Below are 6,725 nucleotides of genomic sequence, written 5' to 3'. Positions count from 1 at the left end.
CCTCCACCAGAGAGTGTCAAAAAGCAGCAACTTTACCCAGATAATTCCTAACTTGATGCCAGTTATAACATTAAATGGGTCAGGAGTGAGATAATAAACATAAAAATTTTTAAAAGATTTTTAAATACCCCATTCTATAACTAAGTAAAGTATGGGATCAGAGTGTGTAGGAATCTTCCAGAATGGGAGCTTGTTAAACAAACTCAAATTATTTTATATTTGACTTAGAAACCTTACCCAAATGATGGATTCATGGGAATTAGGAAAGAGTCCCTACATTGTAATCCCACCCTAGCATATGGCTCTTATGTCATCTCCAGTTCAGCCTATTCATAGTTACTGAGCATCTATGTCAGGCACTAAGAATGCAAAAATGAATGGCTCCTCCCTCCCATCAGTGCGCTCACAGTTTCCATATCCTCACATCTTGAGCTAGTCCTTCTCACTTTCTAGTCCAATTCCTTTACTTGTAGGAGTTCCAGACAGAAGCAGCACACCAACCACTAGCTAGTGCTGACCAAGCCGGGTCTGACACTTACATGAATCTACTCTCTACCAGGGGTGTCCGACCCACGGTCCCCAGGCCCATATGTGGTCCAGGATGGCTGTGAATAAGGCTCAACACAAAATTGTAAATTTACTTAAAACATTATGAGGGGTTTTTTTATTTGGGGAGGGGGGGTTGTGACTACATATTGCAATGTAGTGGATTTGTGGTCCACAACTTTTCTTCCAGTGTGGTCCAGAGATGCCAAAAGGTTGGACACCACTGCAACAAACATGTAGCAGACACCATACCAGGTTTTAGGTTTTCAATTTGTGTTGTTTGAGGAGGAAAAAATAAAAACTGAGAAACAGCCTAACTTCAGTGTTTATGGTTGACAAATGAGGGAGGCCAACAACAAGAGGTCAGGGCACTACAAGTCACATATAGTGTATAAAGTGCCCGGGAAACAAAAAGCAAATAACTGCGTAGGAAAGCTGAAAAAGATGTCCCTCGGAAGATTACAGATAAAGCTAGGTCTTGAAGGCATGAGAGTTTAACAAGAACAGCATCATACAAGGCGAGTGCCAAGCATCTCTCAGAAGCACGAAGTATCTTTGATCAGTGCGTGAGGGGGAGTAGTGGGAGAGAGGTCTGGAAAAGTCATTTAATTTCTAAAAGCACCCTTACACACCACCTAAGGAGACAGCAATCCACAAATGAGCCTTAGAATATTTTGAAAATTTTCGCAAAGTCTAACAGCAATGTAAACAATGGATCAAAATAAGACAACAAAGGAGGCAACTGGAATTTATCTAAATTATGAGTAAAAAGTTATCTGGCCCTTTCCCTACTGAATAATTCAACTAATTTGAGATTTGCAAAGTTCCCCAGACTATAAAATCTGCACTGAGACTACAGCAGCGCTTCCCATTCTGTGTGAGTGTGCACGTGCATGCATACTACCTGTTCAACACATCATTTGTCTCCTATAGGCCAGACACTAGGAATGTAATGACGAACAAAAACAGATATGGCCCTGCCTTCATGTTATGAAAGAATTTCAAGGGGAGGGTGTATGAGTGGAGAGTCTGACAAATGTTCGGCTGAGAGGCAACTGATGAAGTAACACTTGAGTTATCACGAAAATATGAGAGCCCAAAAGAACATTAGTCTATTTCTTGGAGCTACCAGAGAGTTCATAGGTAGTGAAACAGACAAGGACTTCAAGATTTTAGGTTCCAATTCCATTTACAATACCCATAAATTAAGAGGTCTTTTTTTAAAAAATATTTTATTTATTTTTCTTAGAGGGGAAGGGAAGGAGAGAGAGAGAGAAATATCAATGTATGGTTGCCTCTCATTTGTCCCCTACCGGGAACCGGGAACTGGCCTGCAACCCAGGCATGTGCCCTGACTGGGAATCGAACCGTGATAGTGTGGTTCACAGGCCCGCGCTCAATCCACTGAGCTACACCAGCCAGAGCCATAAATTAAGAGGTCTTGATGATTTTTTAAATTGAATCTATTGGGGTGACATTGGTTCACAAAATCATACAAATGTCAAGCCTACAGCTCAACAAAGCATCGTCTGCACACGGCATCATGCACCCATAACCCAAGCAAAGTCTCTTTCCCTCTTCACCTCCCCTTTGCCCACCTCCACCTCCCCTACCCCACTTTCCCTCTGCCTAGCACCACGCTGTTGTCTGTCTTTGTGCTATACATATATATTTGTTTGTTTAAATCCCTTCAACCTTCTTCCACCCAGGCCCCTTCTCCCCCCAACAGCCCAGGCTCTTCCACGTATCCCCACCTGTTTCCTGCTCGATGGGATTCCATCCCCTCCATGGCTGTTGTGAGAACTACAGAGAATGTACCAGAATACCTAGAGCACAGTGCCTGACCAAAAGGAGCATTCAAAAAATGGTCATTTAATTCCTCACTTTCTTCACCCGTCAAAGTCAGACTAACTAGAAATATTTATTTTCACAAAAACAAATTATTTTTCCCAGTTTTCCTAAACTAAGTGCCAGAGATCTGGTAAAAGTCTTTGGCAGCTGAAAATTTGGCTTATTGTTATATAATCCTGGAATAAGAACTTAAAAAACTAATTTATGAGGGAGAGTTTTGAAAACACTTTTTAATCTTCTCAGAGTGCTTCCAACTTCTATCAAGTCTGCTGCCAAAGAAAAAAGATGGTATAAATGTTTTTTTAAAAACCTAGAGAATAATACATAAAGCAGGAAAATCTAGGTTTTAAAAAAATCAAATAATATAGAACAATTTAAGTGGATCGTGTTTTCTTCTAAAGCCCCTGAGCAGCATAAATTAAACCACACACAACAGCAGCTCGGAGGAGAAAGAATGGGAAAGTAACTGGCATCAAAAAGGCAAACTGAATACGGGCGACTGGGGGACACCTACTATCCAGTAAATGCAACAATTTCTAAAAAGGCATTTTAAATAGTATTAAAGCATAAAATGTGGTTTCTGAAAAGGAAAGAAATTAGACTGAGACAATAGTTTACAGATTGATACAATTTAATTAGATTTTCACTCTGTACTCGTTTTTTAGTTTACATTCCAGTAAAAGTAATTTTCTATTTTTATATATTTATCTAAACTCAGAATCTGAATATATTTACTTATTAACTGGATGGACTTAATACATTTATATCTAATAATTTTGAAGAAAGTCAAAGTACAAACTAAGATTTGGCAAACCATCGACTCACAACCATCTCTATTTTGCTTCACCTTTATATAAGAACTTGACTTTTAATAGCTCTTTGGTAGCTCATGAACTATATTTAAGTCTCATATAATTCTTACAATAAAGTTATATTAGATAATAACACTACATTTTCTTCCAAATCCTAAAGCATCTCTGTTCTCCATGATTGTTTCAAAATCTATCCACAAGTTATGACCATTCTCTGACCCTTCCACTGATTTGCACATAATCCAACAGGTTATATTGTAATTTTGTAAAGCAGTATTATAAGAAAAAATTTTTTAAAGTTTTAACAGAGTTAAGTACTTGCCATCAGCTGGAAATAGAAGTAAACATGTTACATTCTTAAAGTAATTTTTAGCATGAGTATTGACTGGAGGGTAAAACTGGCATTTCAATATGAGGCATCTTGCACGAAGAGATGAGATCTGAAGCTCTGGCTCATCTGACATGCTAGTTATCCCTCTAATCTTTTGTAGGTCATTTAGCTTACAGTCATTTGACATTTGTCATTCAGCACTGAGTATTAAATAAATATTATCAACTAAAATCCCCCCCCACAACACACACAGGAAGCTATACCTCTCCTCATTCAGTTATGTTCTCCCTAACAGTAGTGATTGTGTCTAATATATAAAATGAGAAAGACCAATTTCAAGAATAAAAGGCATAATTTAACTACTAGCAAAACGCCCAAACTTGGGTTCTCACTGGAACCACTTCAATGTAACAACAATTTATTGAGTGCCCCTGTGCCTATGTGAGTGGGGGAATAGTGCAGGTAGAGAAGAAAGGTATAAGGAGGTTGGGGACTAGAAAAAGTTTGCGTATGCCAGCCACAGAAAACTTTAGTATAGCCACATCAAAAGTGTGGGAAGGGGGTAGCAGGGGACAGTGGCAGTATTGTGGTGAGAAATGCCAGAGATAATTAGCAGCAAAATTACACAGGCTTTGTAGGCCACGTTAGTAAATTTAGACCTCTTCCCAAAACCAAAGAGGAATTTTTAAAGGGTTTAAGCAATGGTGTGGTGGTATAATTTAATTTCCAATTTTGAAAACTCATTCAGTCTACAGAGCACAGAATAGACCACAAGGGCCAAGACTGCACACAGATTTTCTACTTACCAACTCGCTTCCTCTCTCTACACCTCAGCTTTCTCTTCTGTAATCCAGGTAAGTTTTCACGGGGTTGTTGCCAAAGAACAAATAAAAGTATACATGTAAATAGCATGTTGCTCGGCACAGAATAAGAATGCAAGTGTTTATTAATGTATTGTTAATGGGACAGAGAAATGAGGACAATAATTGGAAGATGTTTATGAGACAGAAATTGAGTTAAGATCCAGGACAAAGGGGAAAGGAATTAGACTCTAGTTTCTGGCTTGAATAAGGGCTCTATTTGATGAAATGAGAAACACAGGTGGTTCAAAAGTTTTGAAGGTTTGAAAGAGAAGATAGTGTTCATTTTTTAACCTGTTAATTATGAGAGACATTCCAGCAGGCAGGTGAATCTAGTGCTCTGAAGTGAAGGAAACAGATCACGGCTGGAGGCGGGCGAATCAAGAGCGACATGGAAGTTATGTCCATGGAAGTTGATGAGAGCCTCGAAAGGGTACGAAGAATGAAGAAATGCTGACACTGGGTAGAAACTATGGAACGTCAACATTTAAAGGATGGGCAGGGCAAGAAAGGCCTGCAAAGGACACTGAGAGAAAGAGGAAGCTGAGAAATGAGAATAGTGTGAGAACTCAAAATTCAAAAGGAAAAAAGTGTTTCAAACAAAAGGGAGTGCTCAGCAATGTCAACACTTCGAAGCAGTGAAATAAGGACTTTCACTGATCTAGCAACAAATTCTTCACTCAGAGAATAAACATGTGCCAAGCACTGTGCTAGGCCGTGGCGATGCCGTAGTAGATACAACCAATGAGAGCACTGCACACACAAGATTTGATGTTGTGAAGATAAACTACAAACTAATCAACAAGATACTTATTTTATTTGGAACAGTAGAGCTTAAAGTGCCGTACCAGGGAGTAAAAAGCACTTTATACAGACCACTGTAGATAGGGGGTTTGGGAGGGCATCTCTCTCTCTGAAGAGGGAAGATTTAAACTGAGACCTGAAATAGGAAAGGGCTTAAACTAGTCAGAAAATGGAAAGAACTCTGAGGCTATAGCATATGGGTGGGGGAGGGCTGGAGTGAAGCCAGATCATGTTTTGCAGATTATGCTGAGAGCACAGTGAGGAAAGTTTAGATGATGTCCCGTTAACCACGTAAATAAGGAAGTTAAGGGCACTCTAGCTAACAGAGCTTAGTTGTTTGCTTTTCCTCATTCATACCAGCCTTAATAATCAGAAACAGAACATTTCACCGCTCTTTCAACCATGAACTGTTTATTACAATAATATCAGAATAAACGTTTCTACTTTAAAAAGAACTATATGATTATGGCATGTTACTTGTTCCATTAATTTCACTAATCCCTTTAGTCTTCCATATTTCTTTCAAAGATAATTCTCATAATATTTGCTTGATTCTCTCACAAAATTATATTTCTCTGGGGTATTTTCAAGAATTGTGTAGCAGAATTTGAATGTTTTATAACAAGAAAACTGGCACAGTGTTACTAAAACCTGATGAAATTCATTGAAAAAGGTGATATTCCATACAGCCTATATTCCTTAAATTCCTATTTCCTTAATCCATATAGTTATATACATGTATATGATAGATAAGCTGATGAAGAATACATTGGCTTGATTCTGAACCACTGAATTAAAATGCTCATATAATTTCTTCATTTCCTTACCTGCAAGAGGAAGAATTTATGGGCCTTTCATATATCACAAGGTTATCAATAATATAAAATACTACCATTTACTTAACACAGTATCTATTAATTGTCAGGCAATGAGGTAGGCACATTACATGAATTATTTTCAATCATCCTCATACTCCCAAATAGATATTATTCTTCCCATTTTACAAATGAAAAACAGCCTCAGAGATCAGGTGACTTGCTCAAGACTTCCGAGCTGGGATGGAAGCCCACCTGTGTAATCTCAAACACTCTGGTCACTATACTGCGATACTTCAGATGATTAACATGCAGAGTTTCTTACATACCAGATATAAGTTTTAATAAACATGAAGATGAATTTTTTAAATGTAATTTTATTAATTTTTAATAAACTGTACAACTTAGAAATATTGGCCATATACACCATTCGTATATATTTCTCCTTTTCACATAATACCTTGAACTCAATTTTTTAAATAATGGAGAACAGAGGTAAAAGAAAAACAGAAAACATAACCACACTGTATTGAAGGTGCAAGAATTACCATTCTGGGTCAAAGTTTTTTCCCTGTAATTCTTTTAAAGATTTTATTTATTTATTTTTTAGAGAAGGGAAGGGAGGAAGAGGGAAAGAGGAACATCAGTATATGGTTGGTTGCTTCTCACGCACCCTGGCATTGGGGACCTGGCCTGCAACCCAGGC

The sequence above is a fragment of the Sturnira hondurensis genome, unplaced genomic scaffold (assembly GCF_014824575.4).
Source record: "Sturnira hondurensis isolate 20B ecotype Veracruz unplaced genomic scaffold, ASM1482457v3 Scaffold0004136, whole genome shotgun sequence".
Lineage (NCBI taxonomy): Eukaryota > Metazoa > Chordata > Mammalia > Chiroptera > Phyllostomidae > Sturnira > Sturnira hondurensis.
This window is presented reverse-complemented; position numbering follows the sequence as displayed.